Genomic DNA, 24,519 nt, shown 5'->3' with positions numbered 1-24,519 from the left:
AGCAAATTTGTCGGTGAAAACCTCCGACTAACTCGTTGATGAAACGCCCCCCAGTTTCCTACTGTAGCTGACTTTGTCAATGTACCTACCACACACCATCCTACATGACTTTCCAATATAACAGTAGTCATAATTTGCTCATATTATAGTTTGATTTCATTCAGTTTATCATTGATCTGTGCTTACAGTGAGCTGAGTTAAAGTCTTTTCTTAAATGACTTAATCTATTTATGGAATAAAAATGGAACCCTCTTTCAGCAGTATTATGCTACTTCTAAACCTGAATATTGAATATTTAAGATTGTGAAAGTGCTTATGATGCCGACAGTGGACAAGGAATGACACCTTTGTATTATGGTTCTGATCCCCCTCATCCCCCATACACATGTTTCAGGCATGATGAATAAAAAATCTAGCAATGTAAACTTGCATTTTGATTTTGTTTCATATTAATCAGGGACATCTCTGTTTAAAATGCATTCCTATCTCTAGTTTTACTCTTGCCCTTGCTCTTTGGGAGCTTTGGCTGCTGCTTTTTCAATCATTTTCAAGCCCCTTTAACCCGTTGAGGACGGACTGATTTTGCTACAACACGCATTTCCCACAGACACCTGCCCGAATATACTCCGTACTCGTCCTCAATGGGTTAATCATGTTCCAGGAGATGTATATTTCAGTAATCCATGATATAGTCACACACTATACATCAGGCAGTTGGCTGATCGAGAGTCAGTTTGCTTCACATTACATGTCATGTATGTAGACTACAGTGACTTGTGAAAACGTGAAGGGTTGTGGGGTTGAGAGTTGGGGCATAGTGAGTATGCCAAGCAATAAATATTTAAAGCACTCATCACTGCCATGTACCTGTGTTATAGTCTTACTCAGACACAAGGTGCAGTAGATATGTATCAAAAGACTTTGAGTTATACACTACCTACTGTGTCATCACAGCCACACATGTATTTACTGTCATGGAAACTGGTCCCAAACAAATTCAGGTAGTCTGTCTGTAAATGAAAATTTCTAGTGACCAAAATATGTAGATTTTTGGTCCTCACAGTAGAAGATTTCTGAATATTTGGGATTCTTGCTATGCAGTCCTTTTGTAAATTGACTTATAGGCAAGATTATATAATAAGTACATCAGAAAAATTAATTTCACACAAATTGATTTCTTCAAAAACATTGTGACAGCAAATACCCTAACTGATCCAATTAGCTTGGGAATTGACATTGCGCTAACAAACCTTAGTACCAAGACAAGATGAGAGTATTTGTACTCTTATCATGAAAATGAATATTTACAATATCCTCTTGTATTTTCCTAAGAAGCATTGTGCTGTTAAACTGTTAAAGAACACCAACATTCAGAAAGTGGACTTTAGCAAACCTTTGAAATTCAGAACATTCAAATGGAATGCCTGATTTCAACAAACTTCACTAAATGTTTCACTAATCTTTCTGCATTCACTAAATCCACAAACAGGCTAGTGGAAACATCCCCCACAAGCAGATTTGCTGTGAATTCATGATATGAAAATGGATTTGGCAGGGCAGCGTAAGTGTAACATACACAGAATCTGTCCAATCCTGTCAGGGAGTTAAAGTGAGTTCACTAAACTATGGACTGTATGTTGTTGCACTCTCAGGCAAAATCTTTTCAGGGACTCGAGTTACTTGCAGCCAGATATTGTTGCTCCAGCATAAGTCGCTGCTCTGTAGATATAGCTCAACATCTTGGGGCAAACACTGACAGGCTTTCATGAAGATTGTGGCAATGACCCAATGAGTGTATGCTAGTCACAGATCCTTCACTGCATGGTCCTATCAAGACACTGCACCAGTATCACATGATGCCATAAGTTACATAAATGCATCTTTTATATGATATGATTTGTGACATCCATGGTGAAACACTGCCCATATAATTCATGAATGACACTTGCCTGGTATTAATAACATAAAATTTCATTACTAAAAGGCTTCACTTTCTCTTTTCTCTTTCTACCCGACCAACTGTAATCTACATTTTGATCAAGTCTTTTAAAAGTATATAATATAACTTATAAAGTTGCTGTGTCAGGGCTGGAGAACTCTTTGTCCCAGCAGTATTACAAATAATGTGCATCAACTGATCTTTGCAAATTGCCCTTTGTTCCTGTGTTATTACATATTTACATGTTGCACATGAGGATAAGCATAAATTATATACAGTACACCCAGTAGCTGAAGGAAGCAGCTGTCTTCCACAAATGTAAACAGTAGAGCAAGCCCCACAATGATACATTATGTGACTGAAGACGTGCCTGCATGTTCATGTCGAAAATTTATAATGTGAGTATTGTCTTTGGTCTGTATATTACTGTACGCACTGGCATTGCATGCTGGACAAAAGACTGTGAAGGCAATTGCTGTGGGTTTGTGAGAAATCATGTCAGCTTTGCCAAGCAAATCTCAGAAAGTGTTGTACAAAAAGGCCTTCTACCTATGAGCGGAGGACAACTTTAGATAAGGATGGGTCCAATGTTAACCTGTTTTAGTACAACACACTTTCTACATACAGCTTATCATTTGTACATTGTGATTGGTATTAAAGAGGCAGAGACCAAAAAACAACAACAACAACAACAACAACAACAACAAACAATTTGGTGGAAAAGAGAGTGACCGTTCTACCAAGTTCTATATTTTTAATGCTCTGCTTACATTTATCTGACAATCTGAGAGAAAACACCTGAACATTTGAAGTGTCTTCATCACTATATCACAATGGTAACCACTTTTCTAAAGAGTGATAGAAATCTAGGCCTAACCATCACTCAATTGACATTTGACATTCATGTCTTTTCTCCTCCTTCCACCAAATAATCTTTCAACATCACACAGCAAACTGTATTATTGCATCTCAGCTATGAACCACACAGTCTTAATGTAAATCTTGTTTGAATCAATCTCCTATCCATGCCAATCCTATTCAAAAAGGATACTTCCATCACGCTATGCTCTGAAATCCCCTGACTATCACATGACATCTGAGAGCCAATCAGAGGCTACGATGCATTGGAGCAGAAGAGAGTCTCTTCAGACAGGGAAAATGAGATTATGGCTGATGAATGGGTCAACACAAGACACCCTTAATCTCAAGAGGCTTCTAACATCCCTAGTTGGGCTTCCAGGAAGGGGTAAATAGAGCGGTATAAGATGGTCCCATGCAGGTGGAGGGCAAGGATACAGGGTGAAACATACAAAACGGTATTCAGTCTCTAGAGGTAGACAAGAGACCTCATCGCCGACCGTTAGAAAAAAAGAAGGGCAATACCTCTACTGGATTTGTACAGTGTTGGTGTCACCTGGCTCTCACCTCAAAGGACAGAAATTGTGCAGAAAAAAGGACAAAAGACAAATTCCCCAATAAAACGTACAGAAGACAAGAGAGAAAGGAGCAGAAAGGGGAAATCTGTTAGTGGTCCTTGAAGTGTATTTTATCTATTTTGATAGCAGCTTTGGCCAAATATGAAATGTGACAAAACAGTGGTGAGGCTGATGTACCTGAATGCTTGTCTAAACATTTGGGCAGACACAAGGGAGAAATAAGCATGCTTTTACGAGGCTTTATAAGAATATCAAATGGTACTAAAACACAATGGCACTAAGTTTTGAATGTTAACAATGCAAGGATTCCTACAAGCATTGTGAAGGAGATACTTTAACCCATCTTCACTTCATGAGACAAAGCAGAATGACCTGGAATGCTGTGTTTCATATTTCTCCTTCCTACTCTGTCATCCATCATTTCCTCAAGCTAGCTCACTCTTCATTACTATATCTTTCACTTGTTACAGGTGCGTATAGATCTCTACCATCATATTTATGTTCCTTTCCCTCGTAGCAAAGGACTCTGCAAATCATTCTTGCATGAATACTGGTGCACATGCATTGACTTAGATATAAACCTTGCCAAATGATGTGTAATATATAACGCTATGTCAGACTGAAGGTTGTTAGATGATAACTATCGTATGTGGATATTTTTGACTGTCAATTCCAATATCATATCCCTAGCTTCCACAAAGAGTATCTGTGAAATAAAATTCCATCAAGAAGAGGTTGGTCGTGAAATATTAAAATGTAAGATGAAATGATAAACTTATGCTCTCTGCATGCACCCACTAAGCAATGTTCATCCATGCTGTTACAGAGAAGCCCTATGATAATAAAGTCACTGGGACCGCTGATTTTACTTCATTATAACTGGTGGCTAATTGTAAACGTATTAAAAAAGAAACCAGCTATATACAGTACTGGAAAATTGGGAAAATGATCTCACCTGGTTAAAAGCTGTACCTTTGTTGTAAGCAAGCTTGTTATGATTGGATTTCCCTGTTATGTATCAAATCAAATCAAGGTGACCCAGACTATAAGCATGAATATATGATAAGTTTAAGATTTTCTCTTTCTTTTATGAGTATATTCCATCAAAAAAAAATCACCTCTGATTTCTAGCATGCAGCTGAAACACACAGAGACAAGGACATCTTCTTCCATTATAAGTGTAGGGTGTAAATCGAATACTGTAAAAGTGGATATGTTCGCATGACTAATTTTTCATTGCTGGGCCCAGTAAGAAGAGTTTCGCACATTTTTAATTCCGCAGAATCAAGACATCAACTACTGGGATACATGGCAAGCAAAAATATTCCTGTGCTTTCATTTTCACGCTAGTTTCTAGTTGCATGAAGTGCACAAACATTTCAATGCTGCAAAAATTTCCACTTTTACAGTATATCATGTATAAGACTGTCTATTTATTCATCTGTATATGATACCTGAGAGAGAAAGAGAGTGTGAAAGACAGAGGGAAGGAGAGAGTGTTTCTTGTTTGAGCAGGAAGCAGGTTCACATATTTCACAATTCTATGCTATGCACTTCATTCTTATTTTATGGTCTAATAGCAAGTGTATAACAGTGCCTGTGCTTATAATTTCAATTCTATACCATGATCATAAAGACTTCAATTAATGTTGTAAAATCAGATGAACCAAAGTGGGGTGTGAATCAAGGAAGTTATGAAATTGTAAATTTCAAATGTTTCAAATGAACAGTGATATTGGTTGCAATTATATACATTGTATGCAAATTAGCTGAGCTGATGATGCCACACACATGCTACTCTTCATTAGTTTGTGTACAAAAGTATTAGAAAACCACATTTTGGATTTATACTTGGCCAACTATAAGCCCTTCCCACCTTTAAGTCATAAGAGCTAGATGAGTATGCTTTTTTCTTATCATTAATTGATTCACATTAAAAAAATTATCGAATGAATATTCTAGGCCGGTTAAAGGAAGACTTGTGAGGTACTGACATCATCACCTCATCTGATTAACACAGTCTGCTTTTAACATCATTGTTCTGTGAAAACTCTCTGAAGACTCTAAAATTCCTTTACTTTCATATTTTAGGTACAATTTTCATAACACCTCCACCATTTCATTTGTTTAATATTCTACTCCATTTGTTCAAGCCAGCTTGAATGTTGTGTGAGATCGCACTTTAACTGATATTTCACTCAGATCCTGTTTGTCCTCGATAAACTTTACTTCCTGTAACACTGCTGTATTGGGCTTGATCAGGTCTGACAGACAGATTAGGTTTCAAAAAAACAGGAAAAATGCCAGCTTCATGTCGCTACTTTATCATCTCTGGTAACAAGACAAGTTCATTATGTGACTAGCTGAGGGAAACTGAAAATAACAAATAATGGAATCTTAACTGAATGAAATAAGTTTGAATGTCACTATCTGAACAGACCTTACAAAATATTGAATGCATAACGTTGCCATTTCAGAAAATATGATAGAGAACCCACATCAGCATTTTCCACAACTTATAGAAATTAATGATTTTCACTGGTGATGGTGCATTTTGAGTGTGTATGTGTTTTTATGTGGCATCACCGAGCAAGAACTGAATTTCTGTTAGATAAAAAAAAAACAATCTCTATGCAAGTCCTTTCAAAGAATTGCTTGGGATTATCTGCACACTATCTAGTCCTGGATACCCACTGACCTGAAGTTTATGATATGTATTAGCTTAACAGCTCACTTTGTCTCCATCAAGCTCAACGGTGTCAGACTCAAAGTCCAGACAGACGGAGTGACAGAATTCCCAATTTTTAACAGGAATGTATATGATTGGGCATGAAATGCAATAGAATGTAGAATCTTAACCAGGCATGTCAAAGACCTATGCAGCAATTTCACAAAGTATTTTGGAGTCTGATCATCAGCATTACTAGCCAGCCTGACTCTATTGACAACACGATTCAAGTTACAGGTCAAACTGCCTTCCTGCTGAGATACACAGCAAGTGTGAACGTATCATTCCATAACGCTGTGGGCCAATGATACCCACTGACCTGATTCTCATTTAGCTTTCAATTAGAAAAGGGAACACTGACAAACATCCTATGTTGACACAGATGTCATAACATTCTTTCCACACTGCAGTATTACTAGTAGAAACCACATGAGATGTCATCCTTCCTGACTGTTTCAAAATATTGATATCACGTATCACACTAGCGTCCAGCAAGAATCCTAACAGGTAACTGAACGTGCGTACATAAATTACACCATTTACTCTTTGACATTTCAAAGACAGCAAAGACAATCAAAATACAAACAAAGAATTTTTGTCCTGCAACTTTGATGGTGATGACAACCAAACATGCATCTCCTTACCAAAGCTTATCATCTCCCTCATTTAAGTAATCTTAACATGTTGAAAAGGAGTTGATTTTGCTGTAACACACATTTTCCATAGACACCTAGCCGAGTATGCTCAAGACTCATCTTCAACACGTTCAAAGGGCTAATAGAGGAAAAAGTACATACACATTAGCAGAGAACTTTCCAGGCACATACAGCATTGTCTTCTGTTTAGTCTCATGATTGCTTCATAAATGGGTTTTAGACTCATACTTAGTTTCAACAGATGAATCTCATGATCTACTGTAATGATCATACTAACATCACTGAGGCTTAAGTCCCCTTTTCATCTTCACTGCAGTTTTTGTACCTTAAACTTTTCTGGTCAGTCCTGCACATACACACAGACAGACACACAGACAGACACACAGACAGACACACACTGATAAATAGCATGGATTGTCTGCCAGCTTTCAAACTTAAGGAAGGATGACTATATCTGCCACCAATTTGCAGCAGGAGAGTTTGTAACTTACCCTCTGCACAACTGTGGACTTGATATCCATCTGATACCACAGTACACCCACGAGCACAGGCTGGTTCTACACACACCGGGAAGCTGTCACTATTTCACAAGATGTGAGTAAAACTGAAGAGTTTTCTTAGACAAACTGAATAAATGACAGTAAACATTCACCAAAAAGCTGCCAACAACTGGGGCATGAACAGAGAGAACTATCATCCCTACGCACAAATAGGAACAGAAAAACCAGAGTTACAGCAACAAGGCCATTGATAAAAGTTATCTTTAAACCGAGCTCCAGGTCGCTTCCAATGTCAGGTAGAATATCCAATGATAGTAGCTTCTGTCACAAACCACTGGTCTTCAACTCTCCTGTGCCTGAACCACAATAAATCATCCCAGTGTCGTCTAATTCACTTTTCGTGCAAACATTAATGAACTGGTCCATCCATCCAAGGCCAATCTCATCTTCACATGCAAAATGTTGCAATTTTATCAGGATTCAGGGATATCCTGAATAACTTCCATTCAAGGATCAGTGGCACGATATAGTCATACCTGTATTTCAAAAAGTTAGACTAAAGACGAGAACACATCCAACATCCCTAAAGTCAAGTAGTTCCCTCCTACTTCTCCAAAGAGTGATGGTCCTTATAGCACAGAGGGTGTTGTCTGATTCATCACACGGTACAGCAGGAAAAGCTCTTCCATCAAAAGAAAATGTCATGGAGACTGCATCCTTTAAACATGCAAGATGACGTCTGAGGCTCAAAGTCTGGCAGACTGTCTGCTGCCTGCAAACTGGCAAGGAGGAGACGGGTGAGGGAGGGGGTTAGCGACAGAGGTTGAAGGGTGGTCAGAGATAAAGTGATGCTTGAGGCTGCTGTTGGCTCCTGATTGATACCATACAACCACTGCAGCCAGCATACCAGCCCAAGGCAGAGGGAATTAAGTTATTTCTAGCTTCTCCCCTACCATGACAGATACAAACCACTATCATATGATGAAAAGAGCCTCAAGGTACAACATCCAACATCTCTTCTTCTCCTCTTTCCTCTCTGCTCTGTCACTCTTCCTTTTTGTTTTTAGCTTCCACTTATTCATCCATTCCAATTTCATTTTTACTTCCTGTTGCACTTTTCTTCAATAACACTCACACAAATATAACACATATTATTTTCTGACAAAAACTGAAAGTCAAAAACCTTTCAAAATAAAAGTCTATGATATAAATCATTAACAGTGCGTAAACGTCCCTCTTCTTTCAGCATCTATATCATTTCCAAATTACTCTGCATGTATAATCTTATTCTGCTTCAACAGCATATTTCCTACTATTGAATTTATTTTCAAGTTAAAACTAAAGCTAGGAAAGTTGTTGATATTGTTTTAATATTTTGCTTCCGTGAACAGGACATGTTTCCAATTATCCAAGAGATGAAAATAAAGGGGAAAAAATTCAGCTACACCAGCCTGTATCAGATTGAAGGAGACAGGCCAGTTATTACACATGAAAGCAATTTCTCCAGCTCTGAGTGGAATGTGATTGGACAGCTCCATTATGAGAGTGAGATGGGGGAAAGCTGTGGTGTGGGTGTGGCATGATGAGTGAGATGCTGTAGGCATGGATTCCAGTGATGAGGAGAGTCTGCTGTATCACTGACAATGATTGGTCCTTGGACCCAATTCACTGACAGCCAACATTGTTAGCAGACTGGTGCACAAACATTCAGTATATCATTCAACACCCACTTAAAGTTTGGAAACTGTATGATTAATGACAGTTTCATAAACAATGCAAAGTATTTCAATGGTTATCTAACTAAAATTCTGTGAGATTGATAAGGCTAGACCTAGTAAATTACTCAAAATCAGCATATACATGTTGTGACTGATTTCTAGCTGTAGTGGCTACCTCTACAAGTCTTTAGAAAAGATATACAAATTTCTGACACACGAGCAAGGAAAGACAAGGCCAACAAAATCATGCTTGATTTAAATGTTCTAAAATATTTGAACACGAATGAATGTACATATCTACTTGTTTCTCTGAATCCTTTTTAATGAGTTGTTATTATGCTCTGAGCATGAAAATATGTTGGCATAAGGAAATGTAATCTATATTTCTACAATCTCATTACATCACTGCAGCTGAACCACAGATCACACACTTATACATTGCCTCACTGGTTTTAAATTGTACACTAGAGAGATAAAAAAGCATAGATATGATAAGCCATTAAATGACTGGCCTTACTGATAGCAGGACTCCACATTAACCCATTGAAGACAAGTCCCCAGTATACTTGGGCTGGTGTGTATGGAAAATGTGTGTTGTAGCAAAATCAGCCCATCATCAATACGTTTATGGTAGCCTAGGGCACTAAAACTTTATGTTGGGCAACCAATTTTTTTCTTTTGGTGGCCAGATGGGGCAGCAAAATTAAAAAACAATCTTTTCTATTTCATATTATTTCAGGCTATTTTTTGGGCCACCAAAATTTCAAATTCAAAGATTTTAGTGGCCCAAATGGGCCACATGAGAGAGAAAAAAAAGCAACTCTTACAGCAACTTGTCAGTCACGTAATCACAAATTGTATGAAAATAAGATTACCTTGTGCATTCTTCAATATGCATTAACAGAAAAACAGTCGAGCAATTCACAACAAAGAAATTATCGAGAAATTCTTGGACTGACATGACATAAAAAGGTTTGTGGTTTACTTTAAAAAAAAAAAGAAGAAACATATGTGTCTTAATGTGATTGGACAATGTTATTTGAGCATGATTCATTGGTCCACAATTGCTCAAAGAATTCAAGTAAGAATTCTGGTGGTATAACTTGGCATGGTACACAAACAGCTTATTGATGCTTAACACTCCTCTAGGCTTCTTCATGTACAAAGACTTGTCTTTCTTTGTTTTGCTTTAAATAATATCATCTGTTTGTAACAATTTATGAAAATAGAAATACATGTACATAGCCATTACATTCTAGTATACCAAGGAGGTTCTAGAGAGTGGAGTCACAACCGTCTGATTTACACTTTTGTGCAAATTTCTGGACGGAATTGACTTTTGTTTTACATGCTTTATCATTACGTAAAATTTCATTTCATTTAATAAATAAATAGGCAAAATATGGCCAACATTATGATAACGTTCAAAATAAATCTTCAGATTGCTCAGCAAGACGGCGGCTTGGAACATCGATCCTCAAAGGCACAAGTGCACCTGTGGAATTCTTTTGTACATCAATAGAAATCTGACAACTGTTTGAATAATTGCAGCCAGTTGGAACTCCAATGTATTAAACCTCCTTGAGTATACTAACATTCCCTATCAGCAATGATAAAAAATAGAGGGTCTCAATATGATATATTTTTGCAACCCCCAAGTTAATTTGAATACAATTACCAAAACAGAAATTAATGCATACAGAAAAGACAACATTTTTTCATTTTTTTATGGAAATGACTTGATAAAAATAAAATCACTCATTGTCATATTCCCTTCAATTATTTAATCTATGCATAGCATGTAAGCAGAGAATTTATGTAGGAATTTCTACCATTACAATATGATGACATCAAGACTCTGCTCTCCCTCCTTGAATATCATTAGTATCCCTTCATAGTTCTTGATGAGCACAGATATATCTTATATTCAAAAGTTGTCCAAGAGAAGAATCTACATAGTGTGGGACTGTATACAATAACACTAAAATACATGACAAGACTCATATGGTAATAATTTATTCCTACTGATAAAAACAGCAATAACAACATTCAAACAATCTGCCTTATCAATACAGTGCAGTGAAGCAATGAATTGCAACTGCAAGATTGATATAATGTCATAGTTTGCTTGTTTAAAGAAGACTTCCATGAACTTTTTTAATGGGTCACTCTAATACACAGCACCATTCACTGAGACCCAGTCCAGTGAGCTCACATCTGGAGTAGATCCAGGACTGCTTCAAGGTCACCTTGGGGGACAATCTGTCACCAGCACCCAGTCCAACTGAGCTCTACAACAAACAATAGGCCTAAAACCTCCAGTACTTGTAGGCAAAGCGCCATCCCTGCCCTGTAATCCATTTCATATTAGTGTCAGGGCAGCAGTGAGCATTGCGGCTGACATCAACCTCTCCCCCTGGCTTTCAGGGGAGGAATTTGGTGTGTCAGCTGTGGTTGCCCTCCTCTCATTCACAAAGTCAAATGTTTCCTTGAAATCCCACAAAGATTTGATTTAAGAACGCGATTGCAAACTACGCACGCTACGCATCATTCATCCAGAATGGATTACAGCCTGGACAGGCAGACTTTTGTTTCATTTGCTCAGAAAGCACAGGGATGATGTTGCTATGGAAACAAGAAGAGATGGCCATGTGTGTGACTCCAAATTCTGGCCTACCCCACCACAGCCTGTGGCTATATCATGTTAAGTTGATGTGAGCTAGCATAGGGTATTCGGAACTGCCACTACTAAATTACACTGTAGAATGCATATTTACTCTCTAAAAAAGAAAGAGTGAATTTTCACTCAATTTTCACTCCCCTTGGTAGTGACGTCAAGGATCACTAGAAGTGGAGTGAATTTCGAGTGAACAGAAATTTCACTCCAAAAGAGAGTGAAAAAAGACGGAAATGTTTTTGGTGGGATGTTCACTCCTTTCTCACTCTAAATTCACTCCTGACGTATTTCACTCTTTTCTCAGTCGTTTTTCACTCCTTTCTCACTCTCAATTCACTCCTATTTATTTCACTCTTCTTTAACTCCGGAGGTTTTTCACTCCTTTTTCAATCTTTTTTCAATCCCAAACGGAATTACACGCTACATGAGCACACATCTCTATCACAGCACTCAGTGCACTAGTTATTCAACCCTGGAAGAAAAAGTGACAATGGTGATGAATTTGGGAATAATCTAAGTGGTCTGGAGCCATTTCTGGACTAATGAGTACCAATCAAACTAATACAAACAAAAACAGCAAGCAAAGTTCATAATATAGATATTTGTTAATATTAATGCATATATTTTGAAGCCAACGATCCACCACTGGTAGCCCAGTGCATTGCCAACTTTGTGTTCCAGTTTTGAAAGTCATTCCTACCCGAGCTGGATCAATACATGAAACTGAATAAATATAAGCTAGTAATCCAATTGGCTGTTGTTTCATTCTTTCTTATTAATTTATTCTTTCTTTAAGTAGCATTGAGGGGGATATAAGAAGATAATGTACTAAATGCTACGCATGATATTTTTTTTATGAGCTGATTCTCTATATTAAATAAATGTGTGATGTCCACATGATCACCTGAAAAAAAAAAAAAAGGAATATACCTCTTTAAATATCTAAACTTCAACTACAGAGCAGTACACCATTACAAACAGTCTTCATGTGCTGAGTATCTGGTTTTCCATGAATTATGTGGCCAATAATAATTATACATATTTTTATCATTTAAGAACAACTGTCACCATAATCATCACAAGGTCCTTGTAAATATGCTATTCTAGCTGTCATTCCCAAAGCTCTACAAATGAAGAGTTTGTTTGCAAAAACTGATAAGTCCATATGTGCCAAATGGAGATATTTGCGATTAAATGTCAAGAAAAATACAGAGAATAATAAGAAAATGTTTGCTTCTTTTGATCATAACTTCAAAAATGTACCTTTATATGTAGTGACCAATATGTAATTCAAAAGGTATTATTTTGTACTTTATGACAGAGACCGTACTTCAAAATCTTCAAAAATGGACATATCGGTTTTTGCGAACAAACTCTTCAAATATTAGCATCACACATTTCCCCGAAAATATGCCAAAATCATAAAGTTTGTGCAAAAGTGAACAATTTTACAAGTACCCTTCCTGAACATGTTTAATTTTCGACTACAAGTGAATATAATTATTGCATGTTCAATGATAAGCTACAAAAGACTTGCAAAGTATAGTCACCATTATCTATATCATAATACAAAAACAATTACACATGTACCAGGAATTGTGATTGCTTTGAAAAATTGACAAAAATACAGAAATTTTCAATACTGCATGGTTAATCAAGGTTGGATCCTCTGTCACGTAACACAGTGATGCTCTACAAGTACATTGCACAAATACCTAAACATACTCGATCAGAGAAGCATAGTCTTGACTTTAAGTAGGCTTTAGGTGGGGTATTATGTAGATGATAGAGCCAGAGGGGGCCTCCCTGAAACCCCCCAGACCTCGGCCATCAACCGTGCGATCATTACAAAATCCACACACAAATTGCCTGTGACATAATCTACAAAACGGTAATGTTGATTTTCAACAACAACAAAAAAAGTCACTTGGCTAAATTATGCTAATTTGAGCATGAAATCAGACTATTTGCCATAACTAAAGTTCCAAAAAGGCACATTTTTTGTTTTTTTGTGTAAATATTCTTTCTAGCGTCCATAGCAAATGAAAGAGAAAAAAATTGTGCCATCAAAAAATTCTGAAGTATCTATTTTTTTCTATTTACTCATGTATTTTTTTGTTTCTTACTTTTTGTTTTTCATTGCCTTTTCAATGAAATTTGTCAGCGACACGTCCAGCATGAAAATATTTATGTTATTGATTACAATCAATAACCCCCCAAAATAATCATGCCTTCATGAAATTTGGCATGGAATGTCAAAGGGGAGGAGGGCTCGTAGGCCCCCCCCCCCCCCCCTCAACCGGGCCTACTATTTATGGAAAAAGAATTGCAATCAATACAGTTGACACAACATGTATCATATCATTGATCTTCTTCACCTAAATAAGGCATCATTGTACAATATTGAACACTTGTAATCCTTCCGAGTTTTGCCAGATGTAGCAACAACTAATGCATGCAAACTGAATTTCTTATAGAGTGATTTCATATGACGTCATGTTGGCCACCATAATGGTGGCTTCCTTAGCAAAGGCGATCAATATTCATTCATGCATGCCTCTCTAACAAAGGTGTTCTTTTGCCTTAGGTTTCCCTGAAGTATACATTGCTGCAGCTTTTGTATGCAGTCTTGATTTCTAGTCAGTTTAGGCAATTGACTTCATTAGGCTGCGTTCACATAGAAGTATACGGTATACGGTATTCGCTATTCGCTATTCGCACCCAGTACACCATCACCCTCACCGTCAACTTGCCATCCCATGCAGTGAGGATTTCTTCCTCCTACATCCCAGCAAATCTTATTAACAATTTCTAAACTGCATCAGAATGTCAGTCTATATGCTTATTTTTGCTAAAGGGCAAATCCAGACCAAAATTGTCATTATTTCATGAACGTGAGATGGTATACGCTGCAGGAAAATCGAACAAGCTCGATTCCCACTTTGCTACACTATTCTATGCTATTCGGTACATTCAAATAGTGCCCTCTTATGTGAACCGGTGTTAGGAAATCCTATCATTCGATTCAAGCTATTCGCGTGCCCTCGAAAACGAGCCCCGAATACCCAAATAGTATACTTCTATGTGAACGCAGCCTTATGGTCGGCAATTGTGACATCACTGCTAACACTCTATAACAAAATATGATTGTCAGTTGCAGGTCTTAATAATTTGTTATGAGGTCAAGGGAAGAATTATCCATAAGTTTGACTTGGCACATTAGTGAACTAATCTATTTGGCTCCATCTACTCTAATGCCGTGGATTTATCAATGATGGGCTGCAGATGTTTCGTGGAAAAAGAAGTTGAACCAATTGAGCTTCTACCCACAAGTTTTTCAAAGTACAGTACATCAATTACATAAAGGTGAAAATGTACAAAATAACTCTGGGTCCCGTAACCCTAGGGATCAATGATTCCCATCAATTTTGTTTTATTTTTGTTAAAAGATTTTTCCCTCTACTCCAAAGAAGATGGATGCAATAAATTTGAGCACATGCATATTGTACTGCATCACTGCTAATCAAAGGGGTGACAAATGTATGTGGTAACTTAATCACAACATGGAGACATGATCTTCATCCCAAGAGCATGGATGACCATTGGAAGATTCTACTATTTAGCTGCTATTTGTAGCATTCCCCGCCCCCCCCAAAAAAAAAACAAACAAACAAACAAACAAAATGAGGGAAAGAAATACAATACATACAAGTGTCTGTCAACAGTTTTCTCTCTTGAATATTAGACCATAAAAAGGTTTTATTAAAGCAAGTCAGAATTGCCTGGAGAGAAGGGGTGCTTAATCATGAGCGCAGCCAGATTCGTATCATGCGGAATGCCAAGCTGTGTGTGGCCAAACATTCTTTCATATGCTTGGAACACCTTACAGATGAATGTATTGATTAACATGTTGCCATGAAGAGGAGATTTTTTCTTGACTATATAAGTCAAAACTATTTTCAGTTACTAGTATATACAACAATCAACAATTTAAAGCATTAACGGACAAGTTCACCTTCATAAACATAAGGATTGAGAGAATGTAGCAATATCAGTAGAACACATCATTGAAAGTTTGAGGAAAATCAGACAATCCGTTCAAAAGTTATGAATTTTTGAAGTTTTTTTTTGCAGTACCCGCTGGATGAGAAGACTACTGCAGTGTATGAATAACTTAGATGTCACATGCGTACAACAATATCAGGAAAATATAAAGAGAATTTCACAAAATTCCATCTTTTGAAAAAAGTACACATTCCCCTGACTCGTTACCGATAAATGTTATGGGTAATATTATTCCCCCTGCCTTTAGAAAGAGGCAAGTCAATTGCTCTTTTATTATGTGAAAAAAGTGAAAATATGTTGAATTTTCTTTTATATTTTCTTTACACTGTTGTACGCATATGACTCACAAGCTGTAGTACTCTCCTCATCCAGCGGTTCCAACACAAAAATTTAAAAAATTCATAACTTTTGCATCGATTGTCCAATTTTCCTCAAACTTTCACTGATGTGTTCTACTAATATTGTTGCATTTTCTCAATCCTTATGTTTATGAAGGTGAACTTGTCCTTTAACAATCACACATTCTATGCAACAAACTCTTTTCATCGGCGAGCCCTGTTCTACTTTTAATGTTGAAGTGCTGCAGTACATCCTGGTAACAGCTTCATGCTAAACTACTGCTGAGCCTGATGAGGCTGACTCTTCAACAAGAATGAAAGTTCCAACGTCAGAGGAGCATATACTGTATCTCAAAAGAGGAAAAATCAAGGGTATTTAGACCTATATACCGATGGTAGCTGTCTCTTCTCATTGGGCTTCTAATCTAACGATGGAATGGTGCTTGGTCAGGGGCTTGGTGGGAGCTGCAACTACTCTCTCTCTCTGCCTGAGGTGATGAGTGGTGTCATAGCTCCTCAAGGTCTTCAAACGATACTCAATGAATCCATGATCCTTGCCGTACAGGTATACTCCTGAAATATAAGAATGCATTGTAAGTCAAAGCTTTTTCTTGAGTCTCAACAAATTTGACCTTGGCACAGAGTTGACTATAACTGATGAAGATCTGATAGCAGTAGAAATACATGTAGTGGCATTCTTATGGAAGAAAACGAGAATAGGTTTATTATAAATGAACGGCGCAACTGGCATGTTGGGACTTCAGTTACATTACGTTATGTTGAAGTTAACGTTTATCGAACCTAAGTCATGGAATCAGGCCAATCTGCACACAACTTTATTAGACATCTATGAGAAGGTACATCAAAGATTATAAAAAGTCCCCACATTGCCTGTATATTTGCACAATGAGTTGATTAAGAATTTTTTTTTTTTTTTTTTTTTTTTGGGGGGGGGGGGGGTCATGCCCATAACCTGAAAAACTTTGGGTCCTTGCCCCCTAACTAAACAAGGATGATGAACTCCTCGTTTGGTTGCTTAATTCTGTCCACTAGCTCTTGAGAAAAGTTGAAAATGTTGAAGTTTTTGCAAGCTAGATGAATAAGATACCATGTTACAAGGTATGTCACTTAAGCTTTCTGCTAAAGAGGGCTAAAAAAAGTTGTAGATCACATAAACTTACGAGTATAAACTTACATGTCCTTTCCACCTTGTGTGGTGTCTCACAAAGTGGGGTACTGCATTGCAACAGCCTTGGCTCCAACATCCTTTGCTCACTACTTGGTATCTGAATTTAAAAAGAAAGCAAGAAGAATGTTCATCATATTCCAGGACACAATATATAACATCACAAATTTGGCCCTCATTTTAATCTTTTAAGGGGCTGAACTATTTTTATGTTTTTTTTTTTCTTGGCATTAATTTCTATTGCTATTCAGTACCACTGTTTCAAGTACATTTATTGCTACTTGAAAATTTCATGCAGATAGGTTAAGTGTGAATGTGCACAGTTAGTAGAAAAATTTATACAAGATGTGATTATCCATTGAACTTCATGGCACATCAACTCCCACTTTTTTATTAATCATTGTGATGATTAAATCATAAGTATTAGGACTATTATCAAATCAATATACATGTGGCCCGATGGGGTTACCAAGAAAATAAGTCAGCATGGAGTCTTGTACGTACACTCTGTTTATATGTCTCATACAAGTATACCAGTCTTTATTTTTAAATCTATAACCATCACTTCATTAACAATGTTATACTTACCGGTCCCTTCTACTTTCTTTCTTTCTTTTTTTTTCTTTTTTTCTTTTTTTTTTTTGGGGGGGGGGGCAAATTTTAGTCTGCTTTTCTCTATACTTGAGAAGACAAAAAAAAAATAAATAAACAGGCAAATTACATGGTTATATATTGGATGGAAATGTAGTACAAGACATGACAATGGGAAACTGGTATTCCAGACCAATTTTCAATAATTATGATAACATAATATATGAATAATAATAATATTTTAAATAATTGAACTTACGCTGTACAGTTTTCTGCTTCCATTTTCAACAACAAATATGCTGCAATGATCTGGGTGTGCAGATGTCTCCTCGGAACAGTCAGAACTCCTTCCCTCAGCTTTTGAAGTATCTCTTCCCCCTTGAAGTGATGTGTGTGTTGAATTCCTGGGCAAATATGTAAAATATAATGGTTTTATGAATAATACAAATGGCATGAGGATAGTAGGTTCCTCCAGTTTACATTATAAACTTGAAGAGCAACATCATTTAACATACATATTTGACATAAGCAACAGCTCTACTACAACTCAAGACTGACCATAACATGGTTTTCATTTCTGTCAATACGGCAAGTACCTGGTAGGCCTACATGGTACACATTTTTCTTAAATACAAGTATTAACCTGTCAAGACATTCACTTTCAGAGGGAAGGACAGCTCCACGAAAACAGCTCCATGAAGGATCTTGAAAATCATTTCTTCAAATAAAACAAAACCAACCAAGCATTCAGTCTCTTAATGTAGCCTCTTATGTAATTACTAAGACTCCAGAATGTAAAATAAATATAAATCAATTTCAATCTAGTCTCCCTTCATTAATCATACTTGAAAACAACAGAATAGCTTACAGCAGGGTAAATGCAATGGAAGTCCATATCTCAGAGGCTCCTTCGCTGATGTTGGCCCGGTGTTTCCAGCATTCGTCAACCCTGAATTCAATGGCTAGTCGTTGACCACATCTGATACTTTGCAATCTGGTGATCTGCACCCTCTTTGTGTGACAGAGACTGTACAGCTATCAATATCTGTCTTTGTTCTCCAAATGATGACCCCTACACCGAGTTCCTTTAAATCACCATCACTCCCAAAGAGCTGTCATGTCTACGTCTTTATCTGGAGGAAAGTATGAAAACACAAGGTTCAGAAATGGATTTAGAACTCATTTCCACAAGACAATAATTATGCAGTTGTTTTGTCCACACAAATACTAAGTGAGCACCAATACAAAAGTGTATAGTAGGCCTAATTACTTTTTTAGCTACATCAGCATATTTAATGTTAGAATTAAAGACCCAAAGACGATCTCTGCCAAATTTCAATACCGGTACCTAAGGTCACCTGTAACTTTCATAAAAAAAAAAAACAATGTTGAAAATAGTACCAGTCATCGTCTGCTACAAGGGGGATCGATCTCCATGATGTGTGAGCACGCTGACCTTGAAAGCTACAGTAGAAGTGTGATGTCACAGTGGACCAACAGTTAACACGCACAGTACACGCATCATACTTCTTACCTAGTACAGTAGTAGATGATCACGACACATGACATGGGAGCTAGTGTACGTGGTATTCTCCCAGCTGTTTGGATGCTCGAATGTAGCGGCAAATGAAAGTCCTTTTTACTACATACAGTGTATATAATGAACAATAATCATAAATCACCAAATTTCACCATTCTTTATTACCGTACCGTACTGATCGAGATCACCATCTCATCTGGCAACACAGACCAGTGTCAGTGATTTGGCTGTCAACTCAACAATAGCAATGTAGAGTACGTGTCTGGCGCTAGGCGCTTCTAATCTATTGCTTTAATTAGCACAGCTTAGTAACAGTTAAAGTTCGATCTCTACACTCGACCACAGTAATCTCTGTGTGATGATTACACAGCCCAGTCGCTGTACATAAGACGTACCTACGTACAGCGACTGGGCTGGGTTTAGTTATGTGATGATATTATGCTTACGAATGTCAATTCAATGGCTAACGACCAACGTTTCATTCATCACTCATTTTTTTGTTTTTTGTTTTTTAATAGTTCAAGCCCTATAGATCCCAACGTGTACAATTAAACTAAAGTCTAAAGACTCAACGTATTATTAGATCCCAACACCTAGTGTGTACCATTCAGTTGAGTTTCGGCCTCGGATTCTAGCTGTTCGTAAGGTGTTCTATGGTATGACAAGCCCCATATAGCTAACTGTGCCACGGGCGCCCCGGGGTTATTCGTATAGAACCCTAAAGGTAACTTACTTATGGTGGTTTACGGAGAGGTATAACGTTAGACTAGCCCGTAATACTGAAAAACATTCAACAAGTTGTAATTAGATCGATCTATGGTTTGCTTACCTTCAAAAATGTGCATAATATCTCCGCCCCACTCAATTTGAAGACAGACATTTTCTCACGTCCATCACGACATCCAGGCTCAGATTCTCACGATTGCACTTACACGCACGTAAATTTGTGATCCTATGCATAATACACGCACAGCTAGCACACAGCACGCAATTGCACACAGTCCACGCACAGGCTACGCGTCGCTGTTCAGGTAAACCTGCTCGCGCCGCGCCCAAGCCAGGGGAAATTGCGGCTGGTGATTGGCTTAGAGTAAACACATGACAGGGGAATTCTCAATTTCTATTGGCCTAGCCAAATGCGTTTAATTATGTATTCACTCGGAATTCACTCGGCTTAATTTTCACTCGGAATTCAGTCGGCGAATGGGTTTCACACAAATTGCACTCGTTACAAGAGTGAAATTCACTCGACAACGAGTGAAAGTCACTCTTAATTGAGTGAAATTTTATTCACTCCTTCCGAGGAGTGAATTATTCACTCGAAATTTTTTAGAGAGTACTACCATAAGATAATTGCATTTATTGAAAACATTCTTTTTTGAAAAAAAAGGGAAAATATTTTTCGCAAAGCAAATGACAGTATTAGTCATGAACATGAATATTCAAAATGTGTTCAATAAAAGATATATTTACACATAACTTATCACATATAGAAGTTTGATTGTTGATCTGAATGCTGGAGGATACATAACTAATCAAAATGTAATTGCATATCAATACTGATAACAACATACCTCACTGATTGAATAGATATCCATACCACTTTCTCCTGCATTTTATAACAATGGTATAAAATGAGCACTACTATATCATACCCAGTATCCAATTGTGCAACCAATTGTGAACTTATCAGATCTTTACCAGTTAAAGATGAGCTCATTTTGTTACAACACACATTTCCCACAGACTTCAGCCCAAGTATACTCAGGATTCCTCTTCAACAGTTTAAGCAGTTCTATCAGCCAATCTGTATACATCGGTCAGTATAACTGATTGTCATGGAAAACTGAGTAATGTCTAAGTGCTGTACCATATACCTGACTCTTGCGAATCAAAAAGTAATGCAAAAAGAAAATATAAAAGTAAAATATATGCTAATTCCACACTAAAATTAAATCAAGAAGACCCAGTAATTCTTGGAATTTCAGAGTTGGAAAAGGGGTGAGATGTGACAGTCATAAACATCTAGTGTTTGAGAGGAAGAAAGAGAGAAAGGGAGAGATAGGAAATAAAGCGAAAAATCTCTGATGGCTCATTGCACGCTATCATCTAATGTGTGCTATCCATCATAAACAGGAGATCTACACTTTTAACAGCCCCCTTGTAACGGCAAACAATTGTGCCCATCCATAAACATTCAAGGCATAAAATGGATATGTCTTTCAGTCAGCAAACCAGCTCCAGTCAACTGTGCAGTCCCTGAGAGAGGGAAGGGGGTGAAACCCTGGAGGCTAAAACACAAGTATTCCCTGGAATGCCTCATGTCAAACTACATTTACATCATCTTCCAAAAATGTTTCTCTCCCTCCCTATCCCAGTCTGTGATTAGATTAGTCTCTGTGCCTAAACATCAGAGCTTCACTTGCAAGAAGATGACAAGCATACTGTCACTAACATAACAAGACACATTGTATTTTCCAAACCATTCACAACCATTGTTACTGGAACACACTCTATAGTATATGAAACTTTCAGGATTTTGGCATATATAGGGTTAAATTATCCAACGAATAAAAACTTACTGTTTTTAGAGTCTACACTGAGAATTACGCTTTGCAATACATTTATTAAGAAAAATTATTCAGAAAGCAGTTGCTCAGTTATTGAAATGTTTGCCCATATTTTCATGCCAATTAATACTTCAGGGCACAGGGGAGTAAAGGGAATGAAGTATCAGATGTCTTAAAACTGAGAATTTCATGACTCAAAATATGACTATAAATGTGAGATTTTGATGTCATTCTAGCTTTAAGATGTTATATGTCAAGTCTGAGGTCTTCAAAGTGTGGCACACATCAACATCTCTACAGTATTCATCTTAGATTATGGATTACTGTAAAATGACATGTGTTGCATCCAGATTCTCATATGAATTACAATACACATTCTCTCATGAAAGAGAATTGAAAAAGAATATCAACTAACACAAATCATTATATTTCACAAATGATCTCTGAAAGATTTCACTTAAAATCACTCACAGATCACTGAAATCTAACGCCACAAAGAACATTGAATAAAATGTGCATATATCATTCATGTGGCAAAAAGCTGATATCAATTCTTCAGGCACCATTAGTAAGTTGTTGTTGTTTTTTTTTTTCCACTGACAGGTTTATAGGAGACTAGTACTCAACTTGCATGTCATTTTTTTCCTTTCATGAGCTTGCAAATATTGTAACATATCTTTTTCTCTTTTTTTTTTTTGGGGGGGGGGAGGGGGGAAGCATGGCATCAAATGTAATAAACAGACAAGATTCCACGACAACTGAGATAATACAGCTACAATTGCAACCCTAGTTCCCTCAAGAATTTCACATATGGATGCTTGTAGTACCAAAGGTAGATTGAAGTATCGACGTTTATACATTGCTCATGGCAAAGTACATAAGTGATGTGAATTCATAATCAATACCACATTTTCGAACAAATGTTGGAGACAAAGTATTCACTCATTTCAAAGGTTATGTCAAGAACTCTTCAACACTTAAGTTGGTTACTGTCCTCAAATCAATAATTGAGATGTATTACAACATCTATCCTGTTCCTACGGCAACCAAAGACAAACCTGACCCAAGCATTTTTTCCTTGCCTTGCTTGAATCAGCAGACAACCTCAATCTGAGCTGTCATATGAATTATTCATATCTTTGGGAATGACTACTGCACTCTGATGATATCAGTGCATGTTTCTCCCACATATAAATTTACACTTGTCATCTCCCCCCCCCCTAAACAAGACAATGTATCCTTACACATACTTACAAATTTACACATGACATGCCAACCACATCGTTATCTTTTCATCCGTAGAATTATAAAATGGGGCAATTGTTGCAAGCGATACTTTCCAAATTCAGCATCCCTATCTTTGGAATCATCTGTTCTTACCTTTGTAGTATGATCGTTATCTCACTCACCCCACTCTCTCCCCCTTCTCTCCCTCTCACATTCGCCTTCCTCTCTCTTTCCTCTCTCACTCTCTTAATCCAAATTTCCATTTCAGTAGAATCACAGGTCATCACATGCTCCCCCTCTCTCTTCTTCCCCGTAAGGATCCAAAAATAGCTCTTTTAAATGTGCCCACAAGGAGTGTTACATTTCCTTGACCCTCACCAATTACGTGACTGGCGCCCCTCATTCACACATCTGTGTATGCATTAGAAAGGTCAAGACAAGACATAAACATTTATCACACTCCCACTGACCAATGAAAGGCAATCCCTCTCCCTTCTCTCCCTTATATCTCCCTCCATCCTCTCTCACTCTCCCTGGGAGCAGCTAAATCAAGAGGCAACAGTTACTAATCAAATTTGGGAATATTTCTCATTGACTTCACCATGAAATGCATCCTCCCTACAAAACCTGAAAAGAAAAAAGCCACATCTACTTCTGTCATGAATGCTGACTCATCTTGCAACATTGTGAAAAAGATGTTATAACACAAGCTGAGTCACTACGGAGCCTTGCTTTATACCTAGTGGAATGCATGCAAGGAAACCACTGTCCATTTTCTACTCAATGTTTAACAACATTTCGTATAGTAAAATCACTAATACTTCAATATTGATTCATGTGATTTGACAGTTACTTTCCTCTAATGACTGCAGATGCTTTAAAAAACACTGTTTAAAAAATGTGTACTTTGAAGATTCATGACTTATATATCATTCATACTGCAAAACTTGGGTTTTCTTTCTTCCAAAACTTATTACCTGTTAACATATCAGAGATAGTATAAACAGTAGTATTCATCATTACAACACCCGCATATGTAATGATTTTCATTTGTTCAAAGTTGATTCGGTATACACAAAAATATCTCTTCGCTTAATTCAAATCAATTAAATTTATTCATTTCATAAAATCACATTCAAAATATTTACATAGATGTGTGAGTCAAAGGAGGAAATCATGCAAAAGCCTAGGGCTTGGAAATGGATATTTCCTTTAAAATATAGTTTAGAATCACAGTTTTGAATGATACATATATATATTAAAATGTACTTAAAGCAGAACTTAAATTTGAGGCAGTTACAGAATCAACAATACATTATCATAGAAACAGGAAATACAAAACAATGAC

At 37.2% G+C, this 24,519-nt stretch overlaps 1 protein-coding gene across 1 annotated transcript in view; it reads right to left on the bottom strand.

Moving 5' to 3' along the window:
• Window positions 1-24,519, bottom strand: part of LOC139738791 (testin-like) — a 269,128-nt gene that overhangs the window by 149,336 nt on the left and 95,273 nt on the right. The gene's annotated exons all lie outside the window — the stretch shown is intronic.

Source organism: Diadema antillarum, unplaced genomic scaffold (assembly GCF_040938485.1).
Source record: "Diadema antillarum isolate AM-2024a unplaced genomic scaffold, OU_Dant_1.0 seq00000768_RagTag, whole genome shotgun sequence".
Classification (NCBI taxonomy): domain Eukaryota; kingdom Metazoa; phylum Echinodermata; class Echinoidea; order Diadematoida; family Diadematidae; genus Diadema; species Diadema antillarum.
Note: the sequence above shows the minus strand (reverse complement) of the source record. Positions and strands in the feature narration are given on the sequence as shown.